At 44.1% G+C, this 19,590-nt stretch overlaps 1 protein-coding gene across 3 annotated transcripts in view; it reads left to right on the top strand.

The window, feature by feature from the left end:
• The window catches only part of LIMS1 (LIM zinc finger domain containing 1), an 82,019-nt gene that overhangs the window by 19,461 nt on the left and 42,968 nt on the right, over nucleotides 1–19,590 (top strand). Inside the window, exon 1 of one of the 3 annotated variants that reach the window (XM_026055492.1) lies at nucleotides 17,391–17,481. The exons of the other annotated variants lie outside the window; for them this stretch is intronic. The gene's annotated coding sequence lies outside the window, so the exon portion shown is untranslated. Of the gene's footprint in view, nucleotides 1–17,390; nucleotides 17,482–19,590 lie in introns of those variants that run through there. 3 annotated transcript variants of the gene reach the window in all.

Raw genomic sequence — 19,590 nt, forward strand, 5'->3', positions numbered from 1 at the left:
TCCCATTTTTGCAATTGCTGTGCATCTAAAGCTGTTCTCAGTGATTTCAGCAAAAGTTCAGAGGGATTACTCCAAGCATCTTTTTGGAGGTGTTCCCACTGGTCTCAATTCCGTTTCATACAAAACGTGTAACACGGGCTTTATAGCAGCATCTCTCTGCCTGTCTCTCCTGGCTGTATCGCTGTCTCAAATCCATTTACTGGAATTTTGTATGCTTTCTTTTCCAGCACTTACTTCTAACCGCTGCATTGGTCTCCATTTAGTGCCACCTTTGTCCCCCTTCCCTCAGCTGCCTTTTCCCAGGGCCTCCTGCTGAAGGACGCACCTGGAGCTGCTCCTGCGTGGGGGGGCTGAAGGCTCCCGCCAGTTTCACACAAATCCCCCCTGAACCGTTTCGTCTGCAGCAACAGCAAGGAGTTTAACTAACCTGAAATGCTGCAAAGAAGAGCAGTCAGGGACCCAGCACCAAAGATATGATTTGGGATAAATTAAAGTACGCACCCAACATCACATCTTTTACTTACTCTTCTCTTTCACCTTTCTCTTTTAAGCATTTAGGACAGGCAGTGTCTTTTCACGTTTCTGTAATTGCCCAGTATATTTTTGAAGGCTTTTGTATAAACAAAAAATAGTCAAAAAAGGTGTGTCTTAAAGCTCTGGTTGTAGTAAAAGGTGGTATTGTGGCATTAAATAGTGTTTTTCGCCAGCCCCAGCCTGGCCTTTCCACAGTGCCTCAAGCTGCTGGTGGGATATTTTCTCTTCCCTGTTTTTATGTTCACGGTCGTGGGAGGAAGAAGGATGACAAAAAACCTCCATGTTGTCCCCCATGGTCCCTGCTCACAAGCTGGGCTTGCAGCGGTGTGCTGCCCACGCTGGGGTGTGCACCCTGCCCCTGCTCTAAAACAGAGGCAGCTTTGCTCCTCTGCAACCCCTGGCTACACAGTCCTGCTGCTTTCGGTGTATAAATCTTGCGTCTGTGCGGTTGCAGAGTGAAAGGGAATAGCCTGTCGATTCAGCGGAAGTCGAACCCCCAGCATGGAGGAGGGGGAAAAAAAAGCGGGTTTTCTGTTGCATCAATATGCCGATCTGACTTGCTGGGCAGCCACGTAGTCGCGGTGCGTGTCGCGACGCCSAGAGCTGGGAGGAGGAGTGGCGCACAATTACGCGGGGTTAAGCGCAAGCTGAAAGTATGCGCCGCTGCTTCCTGCGGYGGAGACAGGCTGCCGTAAATCACGGGAGCAGCGAGCGCGCCACTGCCCCCGGGCGGCTGCGATGCTGGCGTCGGTGGTGCCTGCGGGAGCACAGCGCGGGGGCTGCGAGGGAGCGAGGCTGCGACTGGCTTCGCGGGAGCCTCTGCAAGGAGATTTACTTCCACAGCCGAGCTCTCGTCTGTGAAGTGTGGGTTGGTTTTGTTTCGTTTAAAAAAAAAACAAAAAAAAAMCAAAAAAACCCACCTCTTCCTCTGCATTTTTTTTCCTAAAGTYGAGGGAGCCTAAATTGTTTTTCCAAGTGTGGTTTCAGATGAACAAGCTTCTTTTCTTTTTGTTTTTTGGGTTTTTTTGTTTTTTTTTTAACTAGTAGAAAAATTGTTGAATATTATTCAAAGATTCCCTTCCCCCCACCCCCGACCCCCCAGCTTACTCTTTACTTTGGACTGATGCCTCATTTCTCAGTGGTAGATCAGAGCCAGTTTGAGAGAGGTGTGCTAGACAAGCAAAATAACTTTTAAAAAATTACTTTCGTACTCTTTTTATACATTAACCAAAATGGAAACACCTTATGCATAAACACAGGATTGATAGTTGCATATTATTGACATGGTCGTGATCTAAAAATGGTAGTAAAATAGAGGTGTTGGCACTTTTTTGCCATCCTGAATGAATTCAGTTATATGCTGTATTCGAAATAACTTGGCATCCTTGTGGCTGTGTGTTACTTAGAAAGCAAAAGAGTTTGTTTTGGAAGTAACTTCTTTCTTTTATTTGAATACCTAGTGCACAARATTAGTATTTACTTACTTATGTACAACATCTGGAGATTTTGGTGTCTTCTGCTAATTCTTATGTTCAGAATAACCATCACCCTGGTAATTTGAAAGAAGTAGTGGGGTTTTTTGTTGTTGTTTTTTTGAGCTGGATGGTTGCAGTATTTTCAAATGATTCTTGGTAAATTTTGAGTGTTTATGGAAGTCCCATGTTAAAGCACATTTCCTTCTGGGGCTAACACTTTCCTCATTTATTTCTATTGCTGTTATAAACATGTAACTTAGTGAAGGGGAATGGATTAAGGAAAAAATAACCATTGAATTTCAAGATGAGAAATTCTGGTACTGCCCTAATTCTTCCACATTTGCCTTATTTTCCACACAAATAAAATTGATCGTACCTTACCTCACACATGAAGTCGCACGAAAAAAATAGTTAATATTTATATGCTTTTCTGAGTACATGATATTCCACTGAACTTCATGACTTGCTATTTTTATAGCAATTTGAAGTAAATGGAGGTAAAAATTGGACTGTCTATTGTCAGAGAAAGCAGAAATGAGGTACCAAAAAACTGCTACAGATTAATACTGAGTTTAGACCTTAGTGTTTTAACCGTTGAGGCTTTTTAAGGATACAGCATGACAGTAACTGCATTCTTTATCTGAACCTGGTTGTTTATATGCATAACACACTGCATATGTGTAATCCACATTGCGATTGTTTTTATAATCCCTGTGAGTGAAGTTTCTTCTTTTTCACATTCTTTCATGGAGGGTGTGTGGCTGGAGAGGCTTTCACAATTATTTTTAAGGGGAAAATTTTCTGAGAAATACCACACCCTGTTACTCCAAAGAAGTCTTGTGCTGTTTTTAATTTTGGTTATATCTCTTTTTATTTGCCTCCTCCCCACACCCGAGATGCAGTTTACCTGAAAGTTGCACAGGCGTGTTTTATGATGGCACTGGGATAAGAGCTTGCATGGTGGGCTGACACCAGAAAGCAGATGACAGTCTATGTATCCATATCCCTCTTTAATCAGTGGTGACTTGTGCATGTAATCATCTCTGAAATTAAACATAAAAAAACCTCATTTAAATCCAAACAAGTCTGGTTGTCCCGTTTCATCCAAGTCAGTTTAAAACAGATCTTAAACCACTGCAGTCTTTTTGTGTGAACAAATGGATTTCCTCTCCTGGCTGTTCACGTGCCCTCAGCTTTTTTCCATTAACCTTCCCCCAGCAGAGCCCCCAAACAACTTTTTTTTGCTTGTGGTGGCCTCCTTAGGAGCCATAACTGCAGAAGGGTAAAACTTGGCGTGATCCGTATTTTAGTCCCTATGAAGGGAAGCGTGCTGTAGGGGAGGYGCTGCCTGGGGATGCCTTTCCTTGGAAGAGGAGGTTGCAGAAGACTAGGTGAAATATAAAAAGGAATAGGGGACGTATAAAGATGCGACCTCCTGTTACCGTGCTTTAGTTTCCATTTCCTGTCTGCTTCATGATTTGCCTGTGGGTCTCTTCAGTTAGTATCAAAATGAATCGCTTGGGCGTCAGCGATTGTCTGCTAGGTGTTGGTGTGGATCCCACGTCCGTCACCATCAGCTGGTGTCATCTCGTTATCTAGCTGATGGCAAATGAGTTTCTCCTGTTTTTTCCCCCCCCTGTTGTTTGCCACCTGATGAGGGCTCTGTGAAGGCCAGCCCTCTGCAAAGGGAGCCTTGCCCCCACTTGCAGAGGCTGTGCAGTGGCATGAATCCCGTGGGTAACTGCACCACCACCGCTTCTCCAGCCAGCGCTGCTGCCTAACTGAGTGGGTCTCACCAAAAGAGAAGAAAGTTTGCGGCCTGCCTCTTCATTGTGATTAATATAAATGCATTTGCTTGGTCTCTTTCTTTTGATTTGAATGGAAATTGGTGGTTTCCAAGTGCAGACAAAAGAGCTTATCAGCTGTTTTCTTTCATAACGTAAAATGTGTGGTATCTGGTGCCATGTTTCGTTTAGAGAGGCTGGTTAAAGGAAGGAAGTGCTCATGGCTGAAGTATTGCAGGCTGGGAAGTGGCGTGACTAAGAGGGGGCCAGCTCCCTGGGAGGGATAGTATGTTGTGCCGAAATTTGTAAGGTGGGAGGGTGGGGCTGGCGGGAAGCAGCAGCCGCCTGCCTTGAGGTTACTGACTCAGGCAGGCGCTGCGCCCAGCCACTGTCTCCGCTCCTCGGGGCCAAGGATTCTTCCAGTCCCTCCTTTCCTCTTTGAACAGTAATTCCCTGGCCTCTGCAAAAAGAAAAAAGAAAAGAAAATGAAARTGCGTGCCCAGGCATTTGGGAGGACCTTCTCCTCCCATCAGCATGTGATCCCAGGGAAAGTGGGTGCAGGTCCTCATGCGCTGCCGTGCCTCAGCTTTTTGTAGCATCAGCCTCGTGTTGTCACCTCCCAGCGCCACTTTGCACAGTAGCCGCAGTGAGAATCATCATCTGGGCTGTAGGGCACGTTGCAAAGAAAGGGTGAAAGATCGGTTAGGGAGGAAGGAGGTGTCCTGACACTGCGTGGTGCACGGGGCTGTGCAGATGTGTGCAGTGGTACGGTGGCTGCACTGAGGAGGTAAAGCTGCAGGAGCTGGGTCCTGCTTCCTTCAACAGCAGGCTGAATTTTGAATGAACTCTCAACTTTACTCGTTTGGATTTGTTGCTTCAGTCACGCTAACTCAGGCATGTGCTTCTGGAGCAGCAGCCCAAACAGGCCACAGACAGAGAGGAAGTCATTTGCTTCTGGAGCAGCTTCATATAAACATTTAGACAACGGAAAAGAGAGAAGAAGTCTGACTGACATCTCTTGTCTGGCTGTGTCACTGGGCTGGCTTTTAAATGGCAGAGTCTGTCAGTCTGACTGGCAGATAGGTTGCACACGCAGCTGAGGTTGGACTTCAGCGCTTTACTCCAGAGCTTTGCATTTCTTCTCTTTTTTGTTTTGTTTTGTTTTTCCTGTTTTGTTTTGTTTTGTTTTTCCTGCCTGAGCTTTCTTCCAGGCTGCAGGTGGTGTGAGGGGAGATTTGCAAGCCTGGAGTGGGATTTGGTTCCCTGCACTTCACCCTCTCCCTGACCTCTGAGAAGTTACACTGCCTCCCCACCTGCAGTCCCAGGCTGTACGTTGAGCACAGAAGCACATCCCTTTAGGTGTTTACAGGTGAGCTTGAGGGTAGATACTTCAAGTACCATGAGATGCTCAAGCACAAGAGACGGAGCTATACACAGTAGAGGGAAGCAGGCAGTGGAGGACTGCAGTGCGTAAAGAGGTTGGTTATCTGGGGAGTGTTCCCTACTTCAACATGCCCGTCTTCCTACCTTAAAAATAAGCAAAATCAGGTAAAACTGCAAAAGGAATACAATTCTAGGCTTACCATATATTTAAAATATGGTGGAATTGCAAAAAAAAGTGTTGATACAAAGTCTGTTAATTTTAATGTATTACTCAGTAATAAGCATCAGGGTAATGGAAGTTGGTTTATAATGACAATATTTTTGTTTCTCCGTAATGATGTTACCACTATGGAGTAGTACCTTAGATATTTTGTAGATGTGACTGATCTACTTTGCTGTATGGAGCCCCCTTGCTGTTATTCAGGGTGAAAAGAATCAAATGATGGCATCAGTTTGGAAAGCTATTTCATAGCTATTGGCACTGGTAGCCTTTTCTGGTAGCAACTACACTCACTACTCAGTTTTGTGCTTGTAAGGTCAAATAGAAGACTTCAGCTACGATTAAAGATAGGATTTTCTTTGGTTTTATCTTCTAAAGAATAACCTTTTGCTTCAGTACACTGCTATTATGTGTATTGCCTTGCACCTTCCAAGTGCACTACTTTGAAACTATTGATAGGGAAAATAAGTTCTTGGATAACCCACTGGGGGAGAGGAGAAGGGTATTGAGGAAAGAGGGGAAGGTGGGCAGAGACCAGAAATCTGCTTGGGTGATGGAAAGGGAGCTGGATAAAAAGTTAATATGATTGATGCGGATGTACAACCTCAGTGCTGTTGAACTAAAGGGATGGGGGAGTTTGTTAGGGTTAATGCACTGAAGCACAAGACAGACATGCAAAGGGCTGTCCTGTGAGGAGAAATATTGAGGTTGTTTTGACCTCCAAAAAGCATGTTGCATGTATTTCTGAATTGTGCAAATGTGCCTCTACTTGGAGAAGATGAACTCTTATATAGCAGTCTCTGCGCTCTTCATTTTCTGTATCCCCCAGTATAGTGGGGGAAGAGAGGTGGGGAAGGGGCAGGAGAGAGGAAAGCAGTATGGTGGGTGAGGTACAAAAGTGAATGGTAAGCACAGAAGTCTTCCATCTTATATTTGCTAACAATTTCTGTTGCTTGTGCAGGATACAAATATGCAAAACAGTATGTAACAAAAACCTTCAAGACTGTTTCATATTGAAACACCCATTTATTCAAATATTGAGACCCTGCTAATAATGTGAATGAGGTCCCGTATTCAAAATAGTTATTCTTAGGTAGGTTATTAAAATCTGAGAGCCCACAGAGTCTCTTACTGAATCCTTAAAGTGGTTTAGAGTCTTTGAGTAAGTGTCTTGTGAGAGTTTGTATTGAGAACACTTGAAATTTTAAAGCATGAGTCACTGTATTTCCCCCTCCAAACAATTAAGTTCTTTCACTGAGCTCATCTTCACTGGTTTGATATGTAACAACTTGTTTTTTCCTCCATCAGTGCTGCTGTTCCCTCTGTTTATTCCTTTAGTGGTGGTGTTAAATGCCTTTTTAATGAAGAAAGTGTTTTGCATGTTACAATCTGTCAGTAATCCAGAAGTTTGAAGTAGCATGGAGAATTGCCACAAGTAGCATAGTTCTGTGGAGTTTCTTAATCTAGGCATTGAGTAAATTGCTCTTGAAACAAATCCAGCCTTTGTAATGAGTTGTTTTTTCTGAGGGTTTTCACTGCTTTATCAGGCATGTGTTTATGCCCCAACTCACTCTTCTGTTGTGTCCACCAGCCCTGACCACGTGGGCCTTGCTCAGGTAGGCAAGTCTGGACAGATGGTACCCAAGCTGATCCCTTCAGCAAGAAAACTGTGAGGTAATGCAAGACTCAAAGAAAAAGTAAATATCAGCCAACGCTGTAGGTGTGCTGGCCTTCTCCACAAGCCGCACTGCTGGGGTATTGCAAGGGCTGGGCAGTGGGGCAAGTTCTTCAAGTGCCCTGGCAAGAAACTTTCAAGCAATCCAAAGCTATCGCTGGGAGGGGTGGAGAGAGAAGTAATTTATATTTTTGACTCCTGCTAGGTGAGATAGGGAAGGGGGTCCTATTTTAAGCTGGAGTATTTCCTAATTGCAGGAGAGAGCTCCACTTCACAAAGAGTCATTAGAAGAAGGCAGGGAGGCCAGCTGGTGCCTTGTTTGTTTCAGAGCATTTGCGAATGTGATTCCTGATCTAGTGCCAGAGAATTTGGGAGGAAAGTGACTGCTGGTAGTGGTAGTCGAAATGTGATTGCTGCATGTTGTTCAAAGGGGTTTTCTTTGGCACTCTGGAAGAATCATGGATTCAGCATTATCTCATTTCCCCTTTCAAGTAACACTATGGAAATGGGAGATCGTTAATGAAACTGCCTGTCATACGCTTCGGTTTCATGGCATGTTCCTCATTCTGCATGCTGTTTCTAGCTTCAGGTAACTGGCAATAAATGTAGCCAGACTTGGACTAAAATGTGTGAATAAGTTCTTAAAGGAGGCTTATCTTTTGGTCTTACTGTACCATTCCACTGACATAAACATAACATTCCATTTTGCATTTCAGTACTAGTTTTTTGTTTATTTTCCCCAGCTGTCACTATTACTGTTTAATCCTTAAAGATAATAGCAATATGCAGTAATAATGTTGAGGAAGAATGCTTTTGTCCATATTAATGTCAAACAGTGTGATACAATTTCCGTAATATTTTGGCTTAATATGGATATGGTACCAGCAGTAGTACTGAATGGTTCAGCAACTGCTGTAGTGCTCATTCATGATGCTTTCTGAGTACATGAAAGAGGCCTCAGAAGGAGTACAGGATGGCAAATGTAGTATTTATATTTGAAAAAGGTGGCAAAAATAGACTGCTGGAGAATTCTAACTCCAGTCAGCCTAACTTTGACCCCTGTGAGGTATGGATACAGAATCACAGAATGGTTGAGGTTGGAAGGGACCTCTGGAGATCATCTAGTCCAACCCCCTCCTCAAGCAGGGTCACCTAGAGCACGTTGCACAGGATCGCATCCAGGCGCGTTTTGAATATCTCCAGAGAAGGAGACTCCACAACCTCTCTGGGCAACCTGTGCCAGTGCTCTGTCACCCTCACAGTGAAGAAGTTTTTCCTCGTGTTCAGATGGAACTGCCTGTGTTTCAGTTCGTGCCCGTTGCCTCGCGTCCTGTTGTTGGGTACCACTGAAAATAGTCTTACCCCATCCTCTTGACACCCTCCCTTTAGATATTTGTATACATTGATAAGATCCCCTCTCAGTCTTCTCTTCTTTAGGCTAAACAGGCCCAGCTCTCTCAGYCTTTYCTCMTARGRGAGATGCTCCWGTCCCCTAATCATCTTTGTAGCCCTTCGCTGGACTTGCTCCAGTAGYGCCACATCCCTCTTGTACTGGGGAGCCCAGAACTGGACKCAGTACTCCAGATGTGGCCTCACCAGGGCTGAGTAGAGGGGGAGGATCACCTCCCTCGACCTGCTGGCAACACTCTTCCTGATGCACCCCAGGATACCACTGGCCTTCTTGGCCACAAGGGCACATTGCTGCCTCATGCTTAACTTGGTGTCCACCAGCATTCCCAGGTCCTTCTCCACAGAGCTGCTTTCCAGCAGGTCAACCCCCAACCTGTACTGGTGCATGGGGTTATTCCTCCCCAGGTGCAGGACCCTGCACTTGCCTTTGTTGAACTWCATGAGGTTCCTCTCTGCCCAGCTCTCCAGCCTGTCCAGGTCTCTCTGAATGGCAGCACAGCCCTCYGGYGTATCRGCCACTCCTCCCAGTTTKGTATCRTCAGCAAACTTGCTGAGGRTGCACTCTGTCCCTTCATCCAGGTSAYTGATGAAGAAGTTGAACAAGACTGGAGCCAGTASTGACCCCTGGGGGACACCGCTAGCTACAGGCCTCCAACTAGACTCTGTGCCACTGATCACAACCCTCTGAGCTCTGCTATTCAGCCAGTTCTCAATCCACCTCACTGTCCACTCATCTAACCCACACTTCCTGAGCTTGTCTCTGAGGATGTTCTGGGAGACAGTGTCAAAAGCCTTGCTGAAGCCTAGGTAGACAACATCCWCTGCTCTCCCCTCATCTACCCAGCCAGTCATTCCATCAGAGAAGGCTATCAGATTTGTTAGGCATGATTTCCCCTTGGTGAAGCCATGCTGACTACTCCTGATCACCTTCTTGTCCTCCACATGCTTGGAGATAGCCTCCAGGATGAGCTGCTCTATCACCTTTCCAGGGATGCAGGTGAGGCATACAGTTAATAGTCAACTTATAGGCACTTAGAGATTAGTACAGCATTTTAAAATATACAGATTTCTAAGAGCAGGGCAGGTGAACAACCATAATAAATACAGGGGAGGGAGTAAATGGTATTTATCTGTTGACACTGCCTAGCATGAATTCTCATAAGCAAATAAGAAAAATATATTCTAGAGCCATGATGTTTAACTTTGTTGGAGCACAAAGTCTTGCTGCTTCTCTCCCTCCTCATATCCACCCATCTTCTCTTGTCACTTGCCACTGCCTTCACACCACTCGCTGAAATACTGCTGCTATCACCTTCCTTTCCATCATTTTCTGTGTGCTTGGTCTGTTGCTTGGTGTCACTGCTGTTGGCCTTGTTTAGTAGTGAAGCACACGGGAGATTGGAAATGATAGTCTAGGTGAAATTGCCGGAAGGCTGATATGCAGCTGATTTGAAAAAAGGCATTTGGACAAGAATTCTTGTTTTGACACGAAGCCACCACCACCGTCCTGACAGCAACTTGCAGGAGTATCTCCTTTCCACCTCTGTTCAGTAACTTGATCAGTGACCTGGAGGCAAGAACTGAAAGTTGGCTATGAAATTTGAAGGTGGCCTTGAGCTTGGGGGTGGGGAGGGGAACAGGAGCTGAATTCAAAGAGATCTTGGCAAACTGGAGAGAGGGCCCACAACGAAGAAGTTGAAACCTCATAAAGAGAAGTGCTAAGTGTTGTACTTGTGACGGAGAATTCGAATGGCGGGGGACTGGGCAGCCGTACGTCAAGGAAAGGATCTGGAGGACATGTTGAAGTGAGTCAGCCATATGACATTCTTGCACAGAAGATCAAATCTTATTTTGGGAATGTTGTATGTAAAATGTAAAGGAGGGCCCATTGGCCAAACTTGGTGTTGGTGAGGTCTTGGTGGCAGTACCATCTGTTTTTCATTACTGCACTTTGAGAATGATGTAAAAAAAACTGGAGCGAGGCCAGCGGAGAGGGGAAAAAAAAGTGCTGTAAACAGTTTTCAGAGGAAGTAACCTTTCATTCTCTATGTCTGCTGAAGTGGGATAAGAAGCAATCAGCTTTATTTTTAACAACCGAAGATTAATAGGGAAAATTGTTAGTTATTAGAATAGTAAAATAGTTTACCCTAAGGAGTTTCTGTAATATTGTTCGAATGAAATTCTTAAGAACAGAGTAAGGTTGACAATGTTGCAGGTTTTTCTGCTTTTATGTTGCGGGGGAGAGGGTGACAGGAGGAGCAGAGGATGATGGGACAGACACAGACCAGAATGATCTCTTCAGATCCCTTTTAGTATGATGGCTTCTATTTTCCATCAGAAGCCTGACCTAAAATTGAAAGTTTAAGGTACAAATTCTCACCTCAGAGGAATGCTGACATTCCTGTCARGAATGCTGGTCCCATATCCAATATGCTTCAAAAATCCAAAGTTAGCATGAAATGGTCAGTAATTTTTGTTTTCTCCTACTTTGCCTGAGCATTTGTCTTTTGGCAGACAATAAAGCACTGTAGTCTGCTGTCTTCTTCAAGTAGCAAAATCAAAAAAAAAAAATTTTTTCGGAAGAGGCTGTGTATTCATTGCTGAAAAAGCCTGAGAGCGATTGTTCTGCCAGATGGGGATAATGGGCCTTGTTAAAGCCAGAAGGAAGGCACTTAAAGACAGGAATGCCTGCAGCACCCACTAGCTGGTACATGATGTTTTACTGCAGTCTAGGAACAAGGTTGCTTCCATGAATGACAAATCTATTTGGGTTGTGAGTTAATGTGTCTGCAGTCTCTGTAAGTGAATTAGGAAGAATATGGTAGCCTTACCCTGGAATTAGAATTCTTCTCTCTCAAAAAAAAATCCCATTTCCTTTTTCTGTGTGCTCTTCTGCCAGAAAGGAGATGGGTGCTGATGGGTTGAAGCCAGAGGAGCAAAGTGGGATCTCTGCCCTGACATATCCTTGATCATTGCCTGTCAGTTTGGGATGATAAGTGCCTGCTACTGTGCTGCCTACATGTGGCAGGGCATGTGTCTCCTCACATGTCAGGATCCAGACTCTGATCCATACTGGGCAAAAAGTAGCTCAGCTGTTTGTCTTAACCCCTCACGTGAACCATACAGAAGAAGGCAGAAAAGAATGGCAGTGGTGGTTTCTTGTCTTTCCGGCCACAAGAATCCTGACTTCAGGGTCTGCTTGATGCAGTGCTCGGCCTGAAAATGGAAATATTACAGTAACCATAACCATGGACAGATTCAAAGTAGGTAACTAGATGAACAGTAATATCTTTAGGGACTGAAAAAGTAATCGGTGAGTAGTATTTATTGTACTGGCTGGCAAATGCCATTGTTTAACTGCCATGTTAAACAAGAGAAACACAGCTTTTACTTCTTCCAGGAGCGCACAGGCAGAAAGGTCAAGTCTCGTACTGTTACTCCTAAGCATGTTCAAGGAAGCTTTTCACAGCTCCCAACAGCAAATGTTTCCTCCATCAGCTGCTGTGATTGCAGTCCCACAGTGCCATAGGGATGCCATCTGCTTGCGTCTAGCACTTGAGCCTGTGGGGTCTGCTGTGTTATTTAGTGCCAGCATGCAGATGCTGACAGGTGTAGGAGAGGGGAGAGGTCCCCAGGGGACTCAGAAACTACGAGCCTGGCAGTGAGGGTGGTTTTTCCCATCACTTCCTGGTGAGGGACTCTCAGCCACACAGGGCAACTCATTGTAGTGCAAGTACTCTGGGCCTGTCTCCACTGCAGCAATAGTGTTTTGTCAAGAGCTGTGTTAAATGTTACCGTGAGTTCAAGAGGAAAGAAATGAGTGTCTATCCTTTTAGCAGAACAGGAGAACTTTTACTGGTGCCATTTGAATGTCTGCAATTTCAGGTTCGTGCCTGACTCCAAGTTAGGCTGGTTTTGGGATACAACTCTGATGTAAATGAATTTGCTGTTAGCCCTCGATTGCCTGTCTGTGAGCTCACCTGAGATTTAGAGTTAAGTCTTTCATGGCAGTTTTGATTGACACTGAAAGAAAGGACTTCAAGTGAAGCCCTGAAGGCTTTTTCCCCTCTTTGTTTTTTAAAAAGGCTACGTCTTTATAACTTTTCAATATTTGACAGGAAAGCAGTGGCTTGACAACAGAGGATTTGGGGTGGGAAGGAGACCTAGGTCAGTAAGGGCAGTCCTTTACTACAGGTGACCATAACGTGGGATCAGGCTTTTGTAGAAGGAATAAATGCTGCAACCATGATGGCAGAGTTGTCCAGAGTTTGGGTGAGGTGAACAGCAAAGGGGCACAATGAGAAATGAAACTTSAGCGTGTTATACTCTGAGGAAGCTTGTGTTATGATCAACAATTTCCCTCTTAATTTCTTCTCTCTCTGAGAAACAGAAGCTCAAAACCAAATGGAGAAGTATATAAATGCTGTGTTTGAATGATCTATGCAGATAACATATTACAAGAATGTGGTGACAGCAAATTTTGTGAAGAAGAAACTTGTGAAAAGGTGTTGATTTTTCAGGGTTTGTGGATCTCTGGCTCCATCTGCTGATGAGATTCCTGCGGGATCCCGCAGCTCCGGGGCCAGGCCAGGCTGCCAGAGGGAAACCTCTGACAATTAGGGGAGTTAGAGGCGTAGGCTGTGGTTGAAGACACGGCCGATTCCACAGGCTATAGAAGGGGATTTTTTGTAAAGGGAAATACTTTTAAACTGTCAAAAAGAAATTGATTTGAATAAAACAGTTGCAAAAACTGTGGGCGCACATCTTGCATGACCAGTGGTAGTAGCAATCTCGGTTAATTGCTAGTATTCTGAGAATTTGTTGCAAAGAAAGAAAATAAGGGAGATGATAAATTGCAGTTCAGATCTGTCTCAGACCTCAGCACAACAAGAAAGTGCACAGACAAGTCTATAATTTATTATGAGTCAAGGATTTTAATTACCTTGATATTTGCAGGGGGAAACATGCAATTCATATTCAAATGACTTCTGAAATGTATTAAAGCCACTTTTTAATTACAAGGGGAAGTGCTTTACTGATTCTGATTAATTGAGAAGGGTAATTGCAAACCTTGAGAGGGCTGGGATCAAGAGGTCCTAACAAGATGATAAATGCTGTTTTCACAAAGACCCCTCAGTTTGAGTGTATGGGTGGCTGTGGCTTACTCCCTCCCTCTTCCATAGCCTACCAGAGGTGACATCCTCATTGCTAACCTGGCAGGTGGACAGCATGTGCCACCCATTCCAGCCCAGGGAAGCTATGTGAGAAGCTTATGCTGATTGAACTTTGGCTGAAATGGAGAGATGCCCCTTTCGYGCTCCCTCTTTCCGCCTTGTACTGGGTATGGCACTCGCTGGACTCTGGCTCTGCACTGGCTGAATTTGACTACCCCCCCCTCCCCAAAGTGGATGGCCTTCTGCTGGTTTGGTGGGCTGCACTGGCTGGGAGAGGGCTCTGATGGGAGCCAGAGATGGCCTAAAGAAGGATGCTGCTCCTTGCAGCTGGGATTAGAGGTAAGGGGAGGAAGGAGTGTGGTGGTGGGGAAAGGAAGAGCAGGGGAAGGGGGGAGGAAAGGAACTAGGCTTTGCCCTTTTGGTGGTGGTGAACTCCTAGATCAGCTCAGTCATCTCATGTATAGCTACACCCTCAGYGAGCTGGAACAACTGAGGCATGAATACAAGTTTCCTTCTGCTTATTTTGCTCTGGAAGCAGTGATCTCATAGGGTGGCAAGGCAGACAGCTGGAGGGTGTGACTGTCTGGCTTGTCCAACAGCCCCTGGCCATGTGGGCATCTCAAAGATCTCCTTGTCCTTGAGGAGGATTACCCAAACTGCCCGAAGTAGGGAGTAGGATACAAACTTGTCTGGGAGCTGCAGAGTGACAACCATCCTGGAGCAGCCATGGGGATCTGTCTCCACCCATGTGTGGCTGTTCTGGTTCATGCTGGTCTGCTAGAGAAGCAAAGAAAAATACTTTGGAAAATGTGGGTCTGAGGCAATGCTTCCCTCCCATAGTCAACCTTCACTTGGTAGAACTAGTCTAATTCCATGCCTGCCTCAGGTCTGTCCCCTCTCCTCTACCATGGGTGCCTGCTCGTTGCCACAGTGTCACAGCTGCCGCTTCATCTTCTGCTGCTGCTGGAAGCTCTGGTGCCTAATCAAGCTTGGTGGGACCTTGTGGTTTCTGACCAGAGCTTTTTCTGCACCGTGCTGCCCAGTATGCTCGAACTGGGTGAGTGGAGCCAACAGTACTTATGGCAGTGCTTGTTAGCATGGACTCTGTGCTACATCCATGTAATATGGGGCTGGCCTTGTCCTGCACTCCTGTGCCATAATTTTGTTCACAAGATTTCTTTTAGCGCAGATCTCTTGGAAAATGTGTTGATGAGACTGGGACCAACTGTTGCAAAGTGAACAAAACTTATAAAACTGCTCTTAACTTGACACTTGCCATGCTACTTTTGAGAGACAAAGCTGTGGTGCCTTCTTTCTCCTAAGYTAGTAACTGTTTAATGATAAATTTAGTACAACTTTGCTGCTGTTTGTGTACTGTTAGGGCCTTCGCAGGAAGAGATAAGAAGTTCAAATGAGGAAGCAGTATGCAGTAGTATAGGAAACAGCAGTTTGGAAAGATAACTTAAATTGTAAAATTCTCCACAGAAAATGGTTAGTGATAAATTTAAGTGGCTTAAAGACAGAAATAGAAAAAGTAAGAAGTAGGATGTGGAGAGATATGGTGGAGAAGAGAGAGCAAAATTAGTATCTGCTGGTATGGAATAGCAGTATTTGGCACATATGATCAAAACAAGTAAGAAGTTTTAATGAGATAAATGTGCATTTTCTGACATCTTGTAAGAAAGCCCTAGAAGGCAACATTTTGTGCCACAGCCTTGAATACATCTCTGAGATGCATTGAATGTTGCAGATAAGTACACTACAGTGTACTTAGTTTTGACTATCTGCATAGACATGACTTGTGTATTACCTTATGATCACTGTCTCAGCTCTGTGAAAATGGCCAGCACAAGTGCCATGTCTCAGGGCAATACATAAGCTTTTCTCTTTAAAATCTGCCATAAATTTGGGGCTGGTCATGCTTGCTTTCACTGTTTTGAAGCATCAGGGGCAAGTAGTCAAGTTTGCACACAATGTATTAGCTTTTACCTTCTATATTTGCCAAAATAAGTACGAGGCTAAAGAAGACAAGCGTGTTAGTGGTCTTTTCATAAACAGATGAATCAGTGAGTTCCTTTCTGACTGCAAAGTGACCCAGGAAAAAATAGCAATTTTCTTTAATTCACTGATAAGCTCTACAAACATACTTTACAACCCCTGTTGCCAAAGAGTGGTTAAATAGTGTTAGGAGGGTCAGATATGTACGATTAGAAAATATTAAACCTTTAAAAATTGCTGAGCATACTCTGTACAAGCCACTATTTAAATGGAAGAAAGCTACCTTTAGACAGATTGCACAGTTTGAGATCTGCATCTTTGTAATTTTTTCCTCTGTAACCAGTAGCAGGTCAAAAGCCACATTATTAAGAGTGTCCAGTGGAATATGCTGGTGGGTAGATTTGCTCTTGCATGTGAACTGTCACCTGCTGTATGAGCTGAACTGGGAACCCAATTCTGCCTAGATGCATGTCCTGCTTGCCGCCTGTGGAAATTAGGTTGTGGCCTTGTGAACCTTCTGCTTATACAGCTTTTGCCATCGTGGCGCTCTGTCCCTGTCACTGGCAGTGAGCAAGGTTTTGTTAACTACTTAATATAGCTCTGATTGTGTAGCGCATGGCAAGGGAGCATTGTAGGTCTTAAGGGTATTACTGCTTTAACTTGTAAAGGATTGTCTGGCGCCTTTGAAGTGACATGCAACAGATTCAAACTCCCTTAGGAAAACTGAATTTAGGCCGCTGTCCGCTCGACGGAGATGACACTTAATTCTTGTTCAGTCATGCAGGTTGATCACACTAACCTGCTCTAGGAGGTGGTGGTTGGTTTCTGTTCCCAATTAGTCCTTCCCTTGTGCTAAGGTTGCCAAAGAAGGCAGTGGTCTTCCAAGAGATGGAGAGGAGGAGTGAAATTGGCTGCCTTCATCTCAGAGAAGARGCAAATCAAGGGTATTTCTTCTTTCTCAGCAGGTGGGAGAGTGGGGAAAGAGGGTCTTCCACTACCCCGTGGCATTGGTGCCATTGGGAGGGACAGTCTGGCAGTCAGATAGGGCGCCTCTGCCTTGCTGCACACTGCTCCCCCCTAACTCCAGATGTTGCTCTTCCCTGTTACAGACCCAGGACTCTGTCACACTCATTGACGTGTCTGGGTGATAAACTCAGTGTTGCCTGTTTCTGTTCTTTCGGTCCCCTGAAAGAGGATACTCGTGGAGACAACCATGCAACAGGCACATGTGGGGCCCCTTCTGAAATAGGACGCTGAAATTAGCCGCAATTCACTTCTCTAAGCACTGTCTAATCACCCCGAGGACCATTGGTAACAGCATAAAAAAACACAAATTAAAGTATACCTCAGAGGGGACTGAAGTTGTCACAAGTATCTTCAGTCCCTGGAGCACCAGGAAATTTGTAAGATGAAAACACCTGAATGATCCCGAGAAGTGAATCTACAGCCCTTTGCTGTGGGTTCCCTTTTCAGGTCTTCGTACTTTCGTCATTTTAAAAATGCAACATAGTTACAGCTAGACTGTTTTCTGCAGGGGAGGGGATTTGCTTCCTTTCCTCCTTGGTGATTTAGGGATGGAGAATTTGTGTGACAGGGGCTGAACTCTAAACTTTGATGAATTCAGGTTTTTTTTTCCCTCTTTACTGCATAAATTTTTTTACAGGGTGAAAGAAGGAAGTGGTTTGCTAAGTCACTTTTTTTTTTCTTTTATCACAACTTCCACTAAGCCACAGGGAAAAGACAAAAACAGTGAGTACTCAATGTAAAGCTATATATGGGAAAAAATTGCTTATTGCAAAGCTGCTGTCAGCGAGTCTACACCCTGTCAGTAAGTGTCCGCATGTTTATACTTACGGGCTGTCTTTGACTTCTGTATGTATGCAAGTTATGCTATTTTCAAAGCCAAAAGTTTGGCAACGTATCAAATTATACTGTCTTTCAGTCGTTTGCAGGGAGATTCTTACGAACAGAAGCTGTATATGGGAACAGTGATAAATGGGGTCAGGAAGAGGATAAATAATAGCTTAGCTTGCTGGGTTTTATTACTACTAAAATCTGGTGGCACCAGTGATAGAGCTTTGAACACCGTTGTTTATTTTTCTTGAAATGTTTGAAAGTGTTCTGGTGTTCCTGATACTCCTTTAGCTGTTGCTCGTCTGGAGCATTTTTAAGGAAGCTGTTTTGTCCTCATTCAGCCTTACAGAACAGAGAATTCATGGTCGGTTTGGCAAACGTCCTGTTGCTGATTGTTTGAGTAATGGGGTAATTATGAGTGCTGATTTGGTTGAGAAGGGGATGTTTTTTAGAAACATAACAGCAAGAGTAATTAAACCTGAAAGCGTAATTTCAGCGGAACAGCTTTGTTTCTATCTGTTACAGAAGTTTTGTCTCTTCTGATATGACTGAGTTCTCCGTGTTCAAAAGTCAGTCAATTCTCCAGTGAAACAAAGCTTTTAAAGAAGGGCATTTGTGCTTTTTTGCTTTAAGACATTCACTGTAGCTTAAGAATCGTATGGTTTTTACATGCTTTAAAATGTTATGAAAAGTCCATAGGAGATATTTTTATTTTTGCACTGGATCCAAAAGTAATTTCTGTGGTGTTGTTAATGGGGTCGTTTGTTTGCATTTTACATTATTCAGCATTTTCAGGATTAATTAGTTTTGTTTCTTTTGCACCGTGAATTTCTTTTTCAATATGGATGCTTGCATGAATATAAACTACAAGTTTTAACAGCTTTGAAGCCAAAATGTTACATACTCAAAAATGAAGATTTTTTTGGTGACTGAAAATTGTAGCTTGCTTGTCTACATCTCTTAAGTCTTTATGATTATTCAGCTTTATTATTCTAGACACATAAGCTACTTCGTATGTTCTGCATTAGAGAGCACATTAGTTCTTACTGTAGAAATAATTATATTCTTATTTTCTGACCTTGGTTTGTTGCTAAAGTGATAATCTCTCATTATAAGGAACCACTGCGTTCTATCTTTCTGGGAAATGCCAGTGAGAGTATAGGGCCCTCTCCACTGCGTTTGGTCTCCTGTGCTATCTAGAGTGTTTTCTTTCCCTTTTTTTCCACCTTCTTTTGGAATGTGTCTCCTGTTGTTTTTTTTCTGGCAGTAGGGACTCTTTGTGAGACAGCTGTGTAATACGTTCACAGCCAAAGACCTTGGCTGCTTATGGGCTAAGTTGACAAGCCCTATTTTGTACAGCAGCACCCTTTGCAATGCTGAGCAATTTTGCCGCCTTGCTGTTCGGCTCATTATTCTTCTTATACCGTGAGAAGTTAAAGGCTCCGAGACATTCTCTGGAGCCTAGAGGCAGATTGTCCAGGCACAACGCTTGCAGCCATAAAGTAGTGTCGCCTCTGTTTGCCACTTTGGCAATCATTTGGTTAGGCGCCATGGTTGGCGGTGCCTATAAGCATATATATTTTCCTGAGGTTGCTAGGACCTCTTCCACCTGCATTAAGCAGAATGTGTAATCTTCTGCCTTGGCAATCTTATTCCTGACTTCAGATCCACTTTCTGGCAGCAGAGCAGGCATCCAGGATAATTAGAAGCAAACTTTGCCAACTGAATTCTGATTTTGTATTTCTTTTCATTTCAGTATAAAGGATACAAAGTCTTGATGAGAGGCTTTTCTTTTTCTACTTGCAATGTAGCGTTAGTCCTTGTAAATTATTTGTTAGATAAAAATCAAAGGGGCCAGGAGAATAATTATGGGGCAATCAAAAGAGGAAGCAGTTTTTAATCAGGCTGCTGTGTTTTTGTTCACATTTATTTAACCCTGACGACAAGCATTTTGGAGAAGAAACATCAGACTGCCTAATGCTCCCATTCTCTCAGCGAAAGGGCAGAGTCAGCCTGGAGCCTATTTAGAGACCTCCCATTACATCTGCAGCAAAATCGGATCCCGGCAGTTGCATGTCTGGAG

The sequence above is a fragment of the Apteryx rowi genome, unplaced genomic scaffold (genome assembly GCF_003343035.1).
Source record: "Apteryx rowi isolate R43461 unplaced genomic scaffold, aptRow1 scaffold_123, whole genome shotgun sequence".
NCBI classification, from domain to species: Eukaryota; Metazoa; Chordata; class Aves; order Apterygiformes; family Apterygidae; genus Apteryx; species Apteryx rowi.